The sequence below is a fragment of the Xyrauchen texanus genome, chromosome 24 (genome assembly GCF_025860055.1).
Source record: "Xyrauchen texanus isolate HMW12.3.18 chromosome 24, RBS_HiC_50CHRs, whole genome shotgun sequence".
NCBI lineage: Eukaryota > Metazoa > Chordata > Actinopteri > Cypriniformes > Catostomidae > Xyrauchen > Xyrauchen texanus.
In genome coordinates, this window is record NC_068299.1 from 33,692,524 (window position 1) to 33,710,573 (window position 18,050).

Genomic DNA, 18,050 nt, shown 5'->3' on the forward strand with positions numbered 1-18,050 from the left:
AAATGGACCTCTAGTTATTTTCATCTAATACAAAAACTGTACCATGGTACTGAACAGAGCTATTTGTAAAGGTACCAAGGCAGCATTTTGGGCAAGACACAGACAGAGAAGTCAACGACATCAGGATGCTGATCTGCTTTACACAGAGCTGGATTAATGATGCTACTGTCTTATATCAACATTGGCAGCTACGCAAATAGGTCTGTGCATTATGTTGCATGCTGGGGCTGATAAAACTAATGATGAACATTATAATAACATACAGGTGACCTCCAAAGACACTTCCTTGATTGGTTCAGAAAGGACTCCACAGCACAATTCCTGCTCAGTTGTATTACTTTAATCGATAAGAACTTGCAATCTCTTAGACAAAGCTGACGCGGCACATGCTGCGATTGACTTGCTTCATCGGTACACATCACACATTGTAAGAGGACATATTAGTTGCAATGCATTTATATGATTTTAAAGATCAGTATCGAGCATATATTGCTCACGAAACTGACATCAGGATGATCTGTAAACACAGGTTCCTCAAGTATTCTGTGCGCATCATGACCTCGTGGATTTATTTCAGCATAACTGCGATTATTCGTAGAAATATCACAGATGCTTTCCGCTTTAATCTCCTACATTTCCACGCTAGGACATTTGGATAAAAGTATCTAGGTTATCATCTAGAACAGATTAACCCGCAGAAACGGTCGTGTACTACACACGATTGTGTTTCGGAATCGCTTGACAAACCGGATCTAGCTGACAGCACTGATTTAACGGTGTATGCAGAAATAAATGACATTCAATAATTATAATTGTTACAATAATTGTTTCAAATTCACAAACCATGGAGGAGACATTAAACAGGGAGGAGACATTTAACAGACAACATTGCCTAGGGGCTTATTTTCACTGCCCATAGACATGACTGTCTCCGAGTAAATATGCACGATAATCACTGACATCGGCACTTTTAAGAACAGTAACCTTCACTAATCTGTTATCCGATCAGTGCTCTGAGGATATAACGACGACCGAGAAGCACAGCACAGGTCTGATTGCATGTTTAGGTTTAGTACAGCACTGCTGGGTGTGTTTATCAGTTCATCTCAATGGTGATTGACTGCCAATATGTGAAAAATACCTTTCATAACACCTGATCAGAATGGACGAGTGTGTCAGAGGTGCATATTTATCAACTTCTTGCCTACCTCTGATGGATTTTCTGCAGTCGAAGCCCGAGATCGATCTTGACTCTTGCTCAATCGGAATAAACTTTGCCCGCTTTTCCTTCTTTTTCCTCGCTGACTCACGTCCGTTAAAATCTCCCCGCGAGCACCTTCACGCGCCACCGCCAACCCTTCGTCCTCGTGCCGTTATCTCTTGGTGAGCAGGTGAAGTGATATTGCTGATCGCAGGTGCAGATAACGGCTGTTCCAGATTTCGGGTAAAGTTTATCTCCATCTGATCCCGTCCAGCGCCATCTTTCCCGCGGGGCACGCTGGGTAATCCTCAGGAATCGCGACGCATTCGCAACGTGTCCTCAAGTGTTGGTATATTGAGATCAGACAGCAGGTGGACGCGAACTGAGTGATGCAACTTTAGCAATGCATACAGAATTAAACCTAAACCACTGTTTTAAGAGAACGTCATTTAAAATCTTAAATTTAGATCTTAGGAGCTGGCAAATAAAATAGTTAGGCAACACTTTACAATAAGGTTGCATTCGTTGGCATTAGTTATAGCTAATAAATTAATATTTAATATTAATGAACAATATATATATATATATATATATATATATATATATATATATATATATATATATATATATATATATATATACATACAGTGTTTATTAGTCTTAATAAATGTTTGTTAATAAAATAAAATAAATACAAAAAATAATAGGAATACAATTGTTCACTATTAGGTTGTGTTAGTTAATAGTGCATTAACTAATATTAACAAATACAATTTTTTATTAAAAAAAATTAATAGCCTATCTGTTTAAATTAACCACGATTAATGAATGTTTTAAACATATTGTTCATTGTTAGTTCATGTTAACTTATGTTGTTAACTAATGTTGTTAACTTATGATGTTAACTAATGTTGTTAACTTATGATGTTAACTAATGTTGTTGTTAAATAATGTTGTTAACTAATGTTGTTGTTAACTAATGTTGTTAACTAATGTTGTTAACTAATTTTGTTAACTAATGTTGTTGTTAACTAATGTTGTTAAATAATGTTTTTAACTAATGTTGTTGTTAACTAATGTTTTTAACTTATGTTGTTAACTAATGTTGTTAACTAATGTTGTTGTTAACTAATGTTGTTAAATAATGTTGTTAACTTATGTTGTTAACTAATGTTGTTAACTAATGTTGTTAACTAATGTTGTTAACTAATGTTGTTGTTAACTAATGTTGTTAACATTATTGTTAACTAATATTAACTAATGTTGTTAACTAACTTATGTTGTTAACTAACTTATGTTGTTAACTTATGTTGTTAACTAATGTTGTTTTAACTAATATTAACTAATGTTGTTAACTAATGTTGTTAACTAATGCTGTTGTTAACAAATATTAACTAATGTTGTTAACTAATGTTGTTGTTAACTAATGTTGTTAACATTGTTGTTAACTAATATTAACTATTGTTGTTAACTAATGTTGTTGTTAACTAATGTTGTTAACATTGTTGTTAACTAATATTAACTAATGTTGTTAACTAACTTATGTTGTTAACTAACTTATGTTGTTAACTTATGTTGTTAACTAATGTTGTTTTAACTAATATTAACTAATGTTGTTAACTAATGTTGTTAACTAATGTTGTTAACTAATGCTGTTGTTAACAAATATTAACTAATGTTGTTAACTAATGTTGTTAACTAATATTAACTAATGTTGTTAACTAATGTTGTTGTTAACTAATATTAACTAATGTTGTTAACTAATGTTGTTGTTAACTAATATTAACTAATTTTGTTATTAACTAATGTTGTTAACTTATTTTGTTAACTAATGTTGTTGTTAACTAATGTTGTTAACATTGTTGTTAACTACTGTTGTTGTTAACTAATGTTGTTAACATTGTTGTTAACTAATGTTGTTGTTAACTAATGTTGTTAACATTGTTGTTAACTAATGTTGTTGTTAACTAATGTTGTTAACATTGTTGTTAACTAATATTAGCTAATGTTGTTAACTAATGTTGTTGTTAACTAATATTAACTAATGTTGTTAACTAATGTTGTTGTTAACTAATATTAACTAATGTTGTTAACTAATGTTGTTGTTAACTAATATTAACTAATGTTGTTAACTAATGTTGTTGTTAACTAATATTAACTAATGTTGTTAACTAATGTTGTTGTTAACTAATGTTGTTAACTAATATTAACTAATGTTGTTAACTAATGTTGTTGTTAACTAATATTAGCTAATGTTGTTAACTAATGTTGTTGTTAACTAACTTATGTTGTTAACTTATGTTGTTAACTAATGTTGTTGTTAACTAATATTAACTAATGTTGTTAACTAATGTTGTTGTTAACTAATATTAGCTAATGTTGTTAACTAATGTTGTTGTTAACTAATACTAACTAATGTTGATAACTATATGTTGTTAACTAATGTTGTTGTTAACTAATGTTATTAACTAATGTTGTTAACTAATGTTGTTGTTAACTAATGTTATTAACTAATGTTGTTAACTAATGTTGTTGTTAACTAATAGTTGTTAACTAATTGTTGTTAACTAATGTTATTGTTAACTAATAGTTGTTAACTAATGTTGTTGTTAACTAACTTATGTTGTTAACTTATTTTGTTAACTAATGTTGTTGTTAACTAATGTTGTTAACTTATTTTGTTAACTAATGTTGTTGTTAACTAATGTTGTTAACATTGTTGTTAACTAATGTTGTTGTTAACTAATGTTGTTAACATTGTTGTTAACTAATATTAGCTAATGTTGTTAACTAATGTTGTTGTTAACTAACTTATGTTGTTAACTTATGTTGTTAACTAATGTTGTTGTTAACTAATATTAACTAATGTTGTTAACTAATGTTGTTGTTAACTAATATTAACTAATGTTGTTAACTAATGTTGTTGTTAACTAATATTAACTAATGTTGTTAACTAATGTTGTTGTTAACTAATGTTGTTGTTAACTAATGTTGCTAACTTATGTTGTTAACTAATGTTGTTGTTAACTAATGTTGTTGTTAACTAATGTTGCTAACTTATGTTGTTAACTAATGTTGTTAACTAACTTATGTTGTTAACTAATGTTGTTAACTAATGTTGTTAACTAACTTATGTTGTTAACTAATGTTAACAAATGGAACCTTATTGTCAAGTTTTACCGGAATATTCCTGCCCACAAACGATGCATTTATTTCTAAAAATCATATTGTGTTGGCTTATATTTTAATAATTAAAGCAAAGAGTTGCACACTCAGAGAGAGACCATAAAAGTACTGTGCTTGTAGCCTCATGGTACAATCCTTTGATACCATTTGATGTTGGCTACTGAATGATCTCCATATTCATACAGTATGCCAAGGGTTCAAACCTTTTAATGCCAAGTACTCCAAATATGACAATCCCCTTGAGTGGGACGACCCCCTGTGTGAGAAAGAGTAAACATGATGGTATTATAGTGACATTTTTGTCTGCTAAATAAATAAAAAAAACTGGCTTTTATAGTGTCATTGTACTAAAGCAAAATTTATCAATTTCATTTTATATTGAAAATAAATATTTTTTATTAATTTGACAGTTTGTCTTTTTCTATTAATGTCATTTAAGATGTCTAAACCTGAAGAAAATGTTTTCAATTAAATTAAAATATATCTGTACAGCAGTTTTCACAACAAATATTTTTTTCAAAACAGCTTTAAATAGAATAGTGAAGTACAAACCTTATTTCTTACAAAATAAATATGGTGTGATTAAGCCCATGTTTTTAGAATGAAACCATAATCATTTCAAATAGTGTTGACATTTTGTTTTTTACTTTTAACTACTTTTTGTTTTTTGATTTTTTTAACTCTTTTTCTCTAAATGTTTTTGCTGACCCCCTAAAACCCCCTTGAGGCCTCCTGGGGGCTCCTGGACCCCAGTTTGAAATCACCTGGTGTAGAGTAAAACGTGCTAACAAACCAGTGTAATAACCAATAATCAATGTATTAACATTAATTCTCAATCTGAATAATTATATCTTATATTTTATGCAAACATATGTACTGTATACCTAGTCTTAGAGTATTAAGAAATAAATCAGATGTTACAAATAAAGCACACAGGAATTTATTACAGGGGCATTTTGTCGATAATCGAATAATTTTTCTCTAGCAATGAACTCTTTCTCCCTCATTCCCGTACCATGCGTCTATTTTTTTCCTTTTAGTTGCAAGGAGCTCTGGCATCGCCACTCCACAGTTTTAACACGAGCAGAGAGCTACCGTTGTGCTCGGACGGCTGTGTTCACAATAGCAAACAACCATACAACTCTTACTGTTTCTGCAATACACAGATACGCAGTGTTGGGAGGGTTACTTTTGAAATGTATTCCACTACATACTAATGTTACATATTCCATTAGATTACACAAGGTCAGTAAGGTATTCTAAATACTTTGAATTACTTCTTCAGCACTGGTAGAATTTTTCACTTGTTTTGACTATAAAAACTCTGCCAGTAGAGTTTTCAACCAGTCTCCAGCAAGTGGTCAACTTTTAGGACCGTGACGATTGCTGATATTTCCAAATTGGTGACCAGGATGAAGCCATCTTCCTGTTCATCGGACGTCATCCCTTTTAGATTATTCCAAAAAGTGTTTGAAGAAATTGGCCCTTGTGTAACTAAAATGGTTAACCTCTCGCTGTCTACTGGCGTTTTTCCAGATGCTTTTAAGCATGCTATAGTGAAACCGTTACTAAAGAAGGCAGGTTTGGACCCGTCGGATTTTAATAGTTTTAGGCCTATTTCTAAGCTCCCATTTTTATCCAAGATCATTGAGAAGGTAGTCTGCGAACAGTTGACATTTTTCCTGGACAAAAGTAACATTCATGAGCCGTTTCAGTCAGGTTTTCGTAAACAACACTATACAGAAACGGCTTTACTGAAAGTGTTAAATGACATTATGATGTCTGCTGATTCTGGAAAACACACTGTTCTGGTTCTCTTGGATCTGTCCTCAGCCTTTGATACCGTCGACCACCAGGTTTTGCTGAAAAGATTAAGGGACCAAGTAGGGCTGTCAGGGTCAGTTCTGCAGTGGTTCACTTCATATTTATCTGGGCGTAGTTTCAGTGTTACAGCTAACCAAATTAGGTCTGAGTCTGCGGCCTTGCTCTGTGGAGTGCCTCAAGGCTCCGTACTGGGTCCTGTTTTATTTTTGTTGTATTTGATCCCGTTGGGAAAGATCATACAAAGGTTCAGTGATGTTTCTTTTCACTTGTTTGCTGATGATATCCAACTTTACTGCTGCTTTAAGCCGTCAGATATCTGTAAGTTAAACTCCTTGCTCCTTTGTCTTGTGGAAATAAAAAAAATGGCTAAGTGATAACTCCCTGCAGCTAAATGCAGACAAAACAGAAACACTGATCATTGCCCCAGAGGTTGCAATCCCTGGGATTAAACAATACTTGGGTGAGGCCAGTCTGCTAAGCCAAGACTTAGAAATTTGGGAGTTATCCTGGAAAAAGACATGTCATTAGTGCATCACTGCAAGCAGCTGACGAGAAACTGCTTCTTTCAACTAAGGAAAATCTCGAAACTTAGAAATATGGTTTCACAAAATTATTTGGAGCTTATCATTCATGCCTTTGTGTCTTTGCGTTTAGACTATTGCAATAGTTTATTTTCATGCCTAAACCAGAAGGAGCTCTCTCGACTGCAATTACTGCAAAACTCTGCAGCCAGAATTTTAACACGTACAAATAGGAGGTCTCATATATCCCCTATCCAAAAAGAACTTCACTGGCTACCAGTGTCTTATAGGATACATTTTAAAATTCTGGTTTTAGTTTTCAGAGCTTTGCATGGTCAGGCACCTCCCTACATTAGTGACTTGATTCAGCGTTATACTCCTGTGCGTGCTTTGAGGTCTGTGGATCAGAACCTGTTGATGGTTCCACGCACTCGCTATCGTACTAGAGGTGACCGATCTTTTCAGGCTGTTGCCTCTAGGTTGTGGAATGACCTCCCACCGTCTATGCGCTCTCTTGACTCTGTTGATGCCTTCAAATGCAGACTAAAGACCCATTTATTTGTTCAGGCTTTTAATTAGCTGCTTGTGGGTTGATATGATCATGTACTGTATATGCTTTTATTGTGTGTATTTTATGATATAAATGTTTTAGTTGTGAAGCACTTTGTGGCCTTATACCTGTGAAAGGTGCTATATAAATAAACTTTTACTTACTTACTTTACAGTTCAATAAGAAAAACCTAAATATCTTCTGCAGTGTTGTTTCTAAAACAAGAAAAAAAATCTAACTGATCTTGTTTTAAGGATTTTCAGATATTTTTACTTGAAGAAAATGTTTACAATAAAAAAATTATTATCAAGAATACGCTTTTTGCACTAACATCAAAGGTCCTACTAGAAAAAAAGAAATTATGATCCAACGTGAATTTTCTTGATAAAACAATATGATCGTGTCTGGTAACATGTGCATGTAAAATGGCTAGAAATAGCATTTTAGCTTAGCGTAAATCTGATAATTTAAACAAGGTTTATTTCTATTTCTTCTGCTCCAAACTTACTTCAAACATACTTGGTCTGCTCGTATGAATGTAACACATCATAAGAAAGTGTTTCATCGCTGTTCAAATGCACTTTGGATCGCATCATTTATATGTATAAATGTTTTCCATCTGAAAGGACTAAATTAAATGAAAAAGAAATGACAATAAAATGCAAAGTAATCTCTACAGTAATCAAAATACTTTTTTGAATGTAACTGTATTCTAATTACCAATTATTTAAATTGTAACAAAAGTGAAATACAGTTACTAATATTTTGTATTTTAAATACGTAATCCCCTTACATGCATTCTGTTACTCCCCAACTGCAGATACGGCCGAACTAGTAAGAGCATTGTGCTGCTAGTATGCTGGTCTAAACAGCGAAAGAGACAGTGCCGTGTGCATCCATCGCCCTCACGTATTTGAATGAGAGACGGAAAGCGGAGTGTATTGGAGAAATAAAGCGATCAGAAATGGATACCCAACAGTTAAGTGTTAAAAAACACACACCACACAATTTGTCAGATGAGGAAAAGGATGAAGAAGCAGCAAAACCTCCTCATGGTTCAGGCAGCTGCAGCGTCACTCAGCTGACCCAGGTAGACTGTGATCGGGCAAGTTAACGTGTTGTTCCAGAGCAGCTTTAGGCTGGAGACAGTAAACCAGAGGTATATGCAGTATATAAACTGCAGCTAACAACATAAGATGCCATTATCAATATTACTCTGGTCAGTTTCAAATATTTAGATATATAATAACCCTTAAAACAAAAGTAATACACGTTTGCAAACTTTAAGTCATAAGCCAGGACATTTGCATTTTGTTGCTAAACTCTTTTCTCTAATAGGCACGTGTTTTAGCATAGATCTTCTAAACAAAGTTAAAAACACCTGACGAATTAACAATTAGCTATAAAACTGTTAATTGTACACCATGTGCGGTGAACTACGGAAAGGCAAACGGGCCATAGTAGTGTTTTTTAAACCATGTTTTAAAATGCATAGTATTAAAAGTGCTCCATTTCTGATCTTTGATTTCTGAGCATATCAGAGACAAAGGTAGATGGGACATTTTATCTTTAGTTTCAGTAATACTAATTACATAAATGACACCCCACAGATGTAACATTTTAAACTTTTATTATAAAGTGTTTTATATTTCTATATTTGATCAAAGGTGGCCTTATATATCAAAGCGTACTGGGCTGAGCCCCGAATGTCCACTGACCCTAGAAACGCCCCTGCCCAAGTCCCTGTTCATTTCTGACCCTGGTGGAAACCCTATTTACATGTTGAACATTACCATTCAAATTGAGGCCTCAACACAATATCTTGTGGTGAGAAATTTCAGCACCAGATGGCAGTCAAGGGTGCTAGTATGTCTCATTGCCATGAGAGGCTCTGCTAAATGTTTTTGTAGTTAACTCTAAAAATGAAATTGAGCTGAGATCTGGCCTAAAGTTATTGAGAAACACAGACTCATTGGTTTAACTGAGAGTCATAACAGTAGACAATGCCACAACTGACTTCTTTTGCTCCTCTAAAAGGTCATTTTTAAAGATACAGGATGGTCATTATGAACTAATGTTGCATGAAAAGAGCCACACTACTATTTCTTTAAATTTGCAGTGCAGTGAGGTGATAAAACGTTTTTCCCACACTGTTTGGGTGTAACAGAGCATTTTAAGGAAAAATAAATTCCCTGAGGAAACACATCCCTCCGTCAGGTGAGGTGCTGTTGTCTTACTTTTCCCCTGACAAGAGGCCCTTCATCTGACAACCAGTGTCAGTAGTAGGTTGAATACTAATGCTGAACCGATCTGTTACAAAGAGGCAAACACCTGACCCCAGAACAGCTGGCAAAAAGCATATGCTTCTAAAGGGGTCATGCTCTGCTTACCTCAGACCGCCTCCTTGCTTGTATTGAAAGGCCGGTGAGGAAAACATTTGCATTTCATGAGAGACTTCAAAAGATTTCAAAGCACCAGGCCTGTGCATTATTCATTTTAAACACCTGTGGTCTTACATGATCATGAAGCTTGCACAGTTAAGCAAATCCTTTACTCAAGACACTGCAAAAAATATTTTTGTAATCAGTATTTTTGTCTTGTTTTCCAATAAGAATATCTAAACATCCTTCTAATAACATACGCTTACTTTCTGAACATAATTACTAGTAAGATTTACTTAATTTGTATTTTTCATAAAGTAAATCTTAATGGTATAAAATTAAGTAAAATCTACTTAAAGGGATAGTTCACCCAAAAATGAAAATTCTCTCATCATTTACTCACCCTCATGCCATCCCAGATGTGAATGACTTTCTTTCTTCTGCAGAACACAAATTAGGATTTTTAGAAGAATATTTCAGCTCTGTAGGTCCTCACAATGCAAGTGAATGGGTGCCAAAATTCTGAACCATAAATTTACATTTACATTTACATTTATGCATTTGGCAGACGCTTTTATCCAAAGCGACTTAAAATGCACTTATTACAGGGACAATCCCCCTGGAGCAACCTGGAGTTAAGTGCCTTGCTCAAGGACACAATGGTGGTGGCTGTGGGGCTTGAACCAATGTCCTTCTGATCACCAGATTACCAGTTATGTGCTTAGACCACTGCTCTGCCAATGCATGGAGAAGCACAGTAGAGCTCTCTGCCTTATGTGAACCAAGAAGGATGATACAGTCAGCCTCTACGCATTCAGGCCTATGATAGGCTGTCAAATGGCTAACAACAATATCTTAATTGTCACACAGGAAAGTTGGCACAAGAGCTGTATTTCAGGAACTAATTGATTTTGGTAACAAATGCTTTTTTTCACTTGCAGTTTCATGTTTGTTTCAAAAAACCTAGTTCAAAATTTAAATTATTACAATTCCAATACCACTATATTTTTGTAATAACTCTTGAGGAAACAAAAAACAACAAAATCACACCGGCAAACATTTAGGCAAGGGTCAGCAATGTATCATTAGGAAAGATTTCTAAAGAGCTCTAAAGGGCATATAGCGGGAAGACTAGCAGCTGTGCATTATCGCACCATTAGCTGGGTAATTCCCAGCCAATCACATGTAAGCCGTTGCTCTATAAGTCTGCTTACAATCTATCACATTGCTGTTTCAGTGCGCTAACATGAAAACCTCCACCACCCCACCACCACCAGTTGAGTCCCATCCTTCACAGGGGTAGGCTCCTTGTCCCTGCCTCCTATCCTCATATCGGCAGGATATGATGGTTCTGAGTACAACATAATCGGACCGCCAGACGGGGCCTACGCCAAAGAGAGACATTACTTTTCTGTTTTATATTCATCAAATAAATGTCATCTTAAATTTCACTCAAGTCTGCAAGTCTTCGTGATAGAAATTTTATCCTTGTCCTTTAAAATATATAATAGGCTATCTGAACAATATATTTTGGCCAAATCAATGGTTTAAAATGTTGTACCTTTGACATTGTAAAAATAAATAGCATTTTCAATTAATTAGTTCGTTTTACTATTTTACTGCTGAAAAGCCAACAATAGCCATTTTAATAGCAAGTTTGCATTGTGACATGATAATGCGATGTGATAATGTACTGCTAAAACTGCTATTGAGCATGTTGTCAATAAATGTCAACATCTGTTCATTAGACTGTATAATTTATCCTGGGAATAAATGGAGGAAATGTACAGTAGCAAAGACTTTAAAGTATGTGGCTATACAGAATTGTTCTTTTATCTAAATGTATCTAAAATTAAACTTACCCCAAGACATAACTTTGTAGGAACAATTGTGACATTGTGATAATTTGATGTTAACCCAAGTACCCAGAGCTAAATTTGATCCCCCTAGAATGCATATGTGGGTCAGTCATGTACATACTAATGAAAACTATAGGGAATTAGATGCACATTCTTTATAAAACTACTTGTTCTGTCCATTAAAATACATTTTGAGATAATATAGATAACAGATGGAAATAACCTAGAGGTGTTAATTCAAAATCCCTTTAAATATGTAATAGCAAACTAAGTGACAACACCATATTTTAGACACCATAGATTCTGGTATTGTGTTCAAAATAAACACACATTTCTGCCTCTTCTATCCAAGCATGCAACCCAGCCATTAATATTCCAGACATATCCACCCTGCTGTAAGAACAAAGCTTGGTCCTTGACATTGATAATACCTTGAATACTATAAGTAGTTCACTTCAAATGTACCGTCTGCCGTGGAAGATCAACGCTTCTTACAACTGAACTTTGAGCCCCGCAGGAGGTTGCATATTGTCAAATACAAACTCTTTCAAAGTATCAGAATAACTTTTAATGAAACTAGTAGCAAGTCCATTTATTATTGTAACCTATATACTGTAAATTTCTAATGGGAGCCATGTAACCGATCATGTGACATTATTTTGTGAGAGATTCTGATGTAAAGAGAATCCTTGTGACCCCTTAAATAAAGAAAGGTGCTGCAGCCGGTTAAGGAACCCCTTAAGATAATTCTTGGTGACAATATACTTACAATTATAAATTTGGGGTTTGCTTAAATGGTGGGTCTTGACCCAAAAATGTCTGTTCTGAACATAATACATCATATTTTTGTACTTAGTGGCTGAAGACTCATCCCAGTAACACAGTCGAGGTAAATGATCATCCTCTTGACTTAGTCCTCATTAGTTGCCTATTATCTCTGTTTCCTCTCATAACTCCTCTTTACATTATACAAATATTCAGTGCAGTGGCTCTTTGTAGTGCTTACAGGGGCTATTGATAGGGCTGCAAACAATCATTAACGCTCATTACGCAAAACTCTGCCTGTTATCAGCATACATCAGTAATCAGGGAGCTGCTCCAGTTTGTCTCTCCTTGTCCTGGTTGATTGCAGTAGCGCAGGCAGCTGCTTTCTGAAGAATGATGTGGTTATTTTTACAAGCAACAATGGCAGAGAGGTCGATCTCAACAAAGACCTCAAAGAAAGCCCCTCAGTTCTTGCATTCCAATGGCTTGTAGCACAAGTGCAGCTGAGCTCATCATAGGGAAAGACAATACCCACATGAAATGTTTTGCTTTGAACAATGCAGTGAAGAACGTTAATGGCAAGTGTACCCATCACTTTCAGAGTACTCCAGACTCCTGCAGCTGCTGTTCTCTTTCTCTCTTAGTTTGCCCAATTGTTATAGCCATCAGGGTTATTTTAGAAGACCTGTGATATTGCTCAAATACGATATAATTTAAAATGTAAAGTATATACTTTACTATGGCTGTATTTGTTGTACATTCTTTAAAGTGATTAAAGATTTTTAAATTTTTAAATTAAATTTTTTTTTATTCTGTCATCATATGTGTTGGAACAACTTAAGGATGACCTTAGTTCCCCTTCTGTCGCTCTCTCCACGTTGTGTCAGAGAAGCGACACTAGGGGTCTCTCTTGAGCGCCGATATTCACCTCTGAACTATGAAAAAAGGCCAATGAGAGTTGGCAACCAGTATTTGCATGTCCCGCCCCCAGACATACGGGTATTTAAGCGGCGCAAATACGGGAGTTCATTCAGAAAATTTCTTCGGAGCCGATGGTCGTGTTTGCAGACTGCTGCGTTTTACACACCGAGTTCCTGCTATCCTCTGCTGCATGCTGTTGGATTCTACGGCACACAACAGCGGCTTTCTCCTGTTTGCACGGCTGTGCACTTCCTGCCCCTGAGCGCATCGACAGTTGCAGATAAGAAAGATCTCTCACGAGTTCTTTCATTCATAAAAGAGTGATTTTATTTAAAAGAGTAATTTCCTCTAAAAGAGCAAAAACACAGCGGCGTTGAACGTCCTTTTAAGGATGCGTCTTTATAAAGATGACTTTCCGCCCCTGTGTTGTTCCTGGATGCGGTAGAGTACTCTCCGCTTCCGACGGCCACAGGCGTTGTCTCGTGTGTCTGGGCAGCGATCACACTGAGGCTGCGTTTGTGGATGGTTCATGTTCTCATTGTGAGAACATGACCATGACAACGTTGCGGTCGCGGCTTGCTTACAACCGTAAGCAGGCCACTCCAGCCGCCCCCCGCGTCGCTCCTTCTTCCCACGGGATTGAGGACGATGCGGCTGGCGATGGAGGCGATTCGGGGATGGCAGCGGGTGCAGCTCCGCCGGGTACGCCCCCTCAGACCACCCGCGCCCCGGCATGCTTGTTGACTCCCGTCCCCGCTCGAGGTGGCGGCGACTCGCCTCACAGCCAGTCTGCCTACCCTCTTGCGATGGAAGCAGATGACTTCGCCGCGACATCGGAGGGCGTGGGCTCTGATGCTGAGGGCTCCTCTGGGCTGCCGCCTTCTTCGGGCTTGCACGCCCAGGAGGAGGCCGACGCACAGATGTCCGATATGCTTTCCCGGGCAGCCAACAGCGTGGGTCTGGATTGGAACCCTCCATCCTCCCCACAGCCATCACGGCTGGACGATTGGTTCTTGGGCGTTGGGAGCCGCTCACAGCCTCACCCCCCCCCCCCCGGTTCCTTTCTTCCCGGAGGTACATGATGAGCTGACGTCTTCGTGGAGAGCACCCCTCTCCACTCGTCGCACCGCCACCTGCTCATCCGCCCTCGCCACCCACGACGGCGGAGCGCGCCATGGGTACACAGAGATCCCCCAGGTGGATAGAGCTGTTGCGCTCCACTTATGTCCCGGAAGCACTACCACCTGCGTCCCTGAGACAGCGGACCCAGAGGACAAGAAGTTAGCTCCGGAGGTGGTAAGACCACTCCGTCCCCCGGTGGAGGGCCGGGAGGAGAATCTTTTGTTTTTTTCATTTGCCCCAATAAAAGAGCTATTTCCTTTACCTCTGGGTCACATGGCCCGCAAATGCCGTTCTCATGGCACTGTGCTTTGAGGCCTCAACAGTCTCGGCTCCCAGGATGCGGTGCTCCCGCCCTCAGCCCCACGACTGTTCCCCGGCCGGCCGGTTCAGACGAGTCCAGAGGACGCCAGCATCAGACCTCCTCTTCAGTCACGAACCCGCCCCCTGCCGGGTGCGCCGAACAAGGTAAGTGCTTTGAGTTTATTCTCAGCACCAGAGCCTCGGGACGCCACAGCGCCTCCCAACGCCGCGTTACCTGTTCTGCACTGCTGCGAAGCCCCGCCGGGTACGTCCAAAATACTCGTCCCCTTGGTGCCCCTAGCACGGAGCTTAGAGGCATGGCTTTCACTGCCCAGCTCGTCATGGTGGCTGCACCGGACCATCCGACTCGGTTACGCAATTCAGTTTGCCAGGTCTCCGCCCCCCTTCGTGGGCGTTCATTCCTCCGCAGTGCACAGCGAACATGCCCACTCCCTGCGCGAGGAAATCGCCTCCCTTCTAATCAAGGACGCGATAGAGCCTGTCCCTCCGACCGAAACGAAGAAGGGTTTCTACAGCCCTTACTTCGTTGTACCCAAGAAAGGTGGCGGCATACGACCGATCTTGGACCTGCGAGTTTTCAATCGGACCTTGTCCAAACTTCCGTTCAAAATGCTTACCCAGAAACAAATTTTATCTGGCGTCCGGCATCTAGATTGGTTCGCAGCGGTAGACCTGAAGGACACGTACTTCCACATCTCAATTCGCCCTCGACATCCACCCTTTCTACGGTTCGCGTTCGACAGCCAGGCGTATCAGTACAAGGTCCTCCCCTTCGGCCTGTCTCTGTCCCCTCGCGTCTTCACGAAGGTCGCAGAGGCGGCTCTTGCCCCGCTACGAAGAGCGGGCATACGCATACTCAATTACCTCGACGATTGGCTCATTTTGGCCTCCTCGCAGGAATTACTATGCGCACACAGAGACCAGGTGCTCGAGCACCTCGGCCGTTTAGGGTTTCAGATCAACTGGGAAAAGAGCAAGCTCACCCCGGTCCAGAGCATCTCTTTTCTCGGTTTTGGAGTTAGACTCAGTCTCAATGACAGCACGTCTCTCCAACGAGCATGCTCAGTCAGTGCTGGAATGCCTCGCTTCTTTCGAACCAGGCACCGTGGTCCCTTTGAAACGTTTCCAACGGTTCCTGGGGCATATGGCGTCCTCCGCGGCGGCCGCGCCACTGGGGTTGATGCATATGAGACCACTTCAGCATTGGCTCCAGACTCGAGTCCCGAGACGAGCATGGCGCCACGGCACACACGGCGTGGAAGTTACCCCTGCCTGCCGCCAAACCTTCAAACCCTGGACAGACCTCTGCTTTCTACGGGCAGGAGTACCCTTGCAGCAGGTGTCCCGTTGCGTTCTGGTTACAACCGACGCCTCCAAATTGGGTTGGGGTGCCATGTGCAACGGGCGCGCAGCCGCAGGCCAGTGGAACCGAGGCCCGCTGCGCTGGCACATCAACTGCCTAGAGCTGCTGGCCGTTTTTCTTGCCCTGAAGAAATTTCTTCCCTTGATTCGTGGCAAGCATGTCCTAGTCAGGACAGACAGCACCACGGTGGTGGCCTACATAAACCGCCAAGGCGGAGTACGCTCCCTCCACATGTCACAGCTCGCCCGTCGTCTCCTCCTTTGGAGTCAGCAGCGACTGGAGTCACTGCGCGCCACTCACATCCCCGGCAACCTCAATGTGATAGCGGACGCACTGTCAAGACAAAACTTGCCCAGCGGAGAGTGGAGGCTCCACCCCCAATCGGTCCAGCTGATTTGGGACAGGTTCGGCAAGGCCCAGGTAGACCTGTTTGCCTCCCAGGAAACCTCCCACTGTCCGCTCTGGTATGCCCTCACAGAGGCTCCCCTTGGGACAGATGCTCTGGTGCACAGCTGGCCCGCGGGGCTGCACAAGTACGCTTTTCCCCCAGTGAGCCTTCTTGCACAGGTGCTATGCAAGGTCAGGGAGGACAAGGAGCAAGTCACTCTGGTGGCCCCCTACTGGCCCAACCGGACGTGGTTTTCGGATCTCACACTCCTCATGACAGCCCCTCCCTGGCGAATTCCCCTGAGGAAGGACCTTCTTTCTCAGGGACGGGGCACGCTCTGGCATCCGCATCCAGACCTCTGGAATCTCCACGTCTGGTCCCTGGACGGGACGCAGAGGATCTAGCCGGCCTACCTTTGGCCATCATAGACACTATTAACCAAGCCAGAGCCCCTTCGACCAGGCATCTTTATGCCCTGAAGTGGCGTCTGTTCGCGGACTGGTGTTCTTCCCGAGCCGAAGACCCGCAGAAGTGCGCAGTTAGGTCAGTGCTCGTGTTTCTTCAGGAGAGGCTGGAGAGGAGGCTGTCCCCCTCCACCCTCAAGGTGTATGTTGCTGCTATCACGGCCCACCACGACACGGTAGACGGCAAGTCTCTTGGTAAGCACGACTTAATCGTCAGGTTCCTAAAAGGTGCCCGGAGGATGACTCCCTCCCGGCCTAACCTGTTTCCCTCCTGGGATCTCTCGGTCATCCTTATGGGACTCCGGAGACCCCCCTTCGAGCCGCTTGACTCAGTTGGACTCAGGGCCCTCTCTCTCAAGACCGCCCTGCTGATCGCGCTCGCTTCCATCAAGAGTGTTGGGGACCTGCATGCGTTCTCTGTTAGCGACGCTGGCCTGGAGTTCGGTCCGGTGGACACATTCGTGATCCTAAGACCGCGACCGGGCTACGTGCCCAAGGTTCCTACCACACCCTTCAGGATCAGGTGGTGAACCTGCAAGCGCTGCCCCGGGAGAAGGCAGACCCAGCCCTTTCACTGCTGTGTCCAGTACATGCCTTACGTATTTACCTGGACCGCACACAGAGCACCAGACGCTCTGAGCAGCTCTTCGTCTGCTTTGGGGGACAGCAGAAAGGGAATGCTGTCTCCAAGCAGAGACTTGCCCACTGGGTTGTCGACGCCATTTCCCTGGCTTATCACACCCAGGCCGTGCCCCCCCCCCCTTTGCTGGTCCGAGCCCACTCCACCAGGAGTGTTTTGTCCTCGTGGGCACTGGCTAGGGGCACTGCCCTAGCAGACATTTGTAGAGCAGCGGGCTGGGCAACACCTAACACTTTTGCGAGATTCTATAATCTCCAAGTTGAGTCAGTATCGTCCCGTGTTCTCTCAGGTACCGAGCCCGTAGAACTCGGTGGCACGTCCACGATCTGACCGGGTGAATCGCTTGCACCCAGCGCCCTTCCCCCTAACCAGGGGAAACAGTGTGCCTTCATTCCCAGGAGATCCCAGGTTTGGGACACTGGTTGACTCCTCCCTAGCCCTCGTGGGTCACAGTTCAGCGGAGGAACTCGCCGACCCAAACCACTGCGGGTACCGCAAGCTACCCTGTACTGGTATAGGTGCCCCACAGGTAAGGCCTCCTGTT

The 18,050-nt window shown here is 40.9% G+C and overlaps 1 protein-coding gene across 3 annotated transcripts in view; it reads right to left on the bottom strand.

The window, feature by feature from the left end:
- The window catches only part of LOC127618209 (tight junction-associated protein 1-like), a 129,051-nt gene extending 127,389 nt beyond the window's left edge, over positions 1 to 1,662 (bottom strand). For all 3 annotated transcript variants that reach the window (XM_052090535.1, XM_052090534.1, XM_052090533.1), the window contains exon 1: positions 1,209 to 1,662. The gene's annotated coding sequence lies outside the window, so the exon portion shown is untranslated. The remainder of the gene's footprint in view (positions 1 to 1,208) is intronic.
- Positions 1,663 to 18,050: the final 16,388 nt, after the last annotated feature.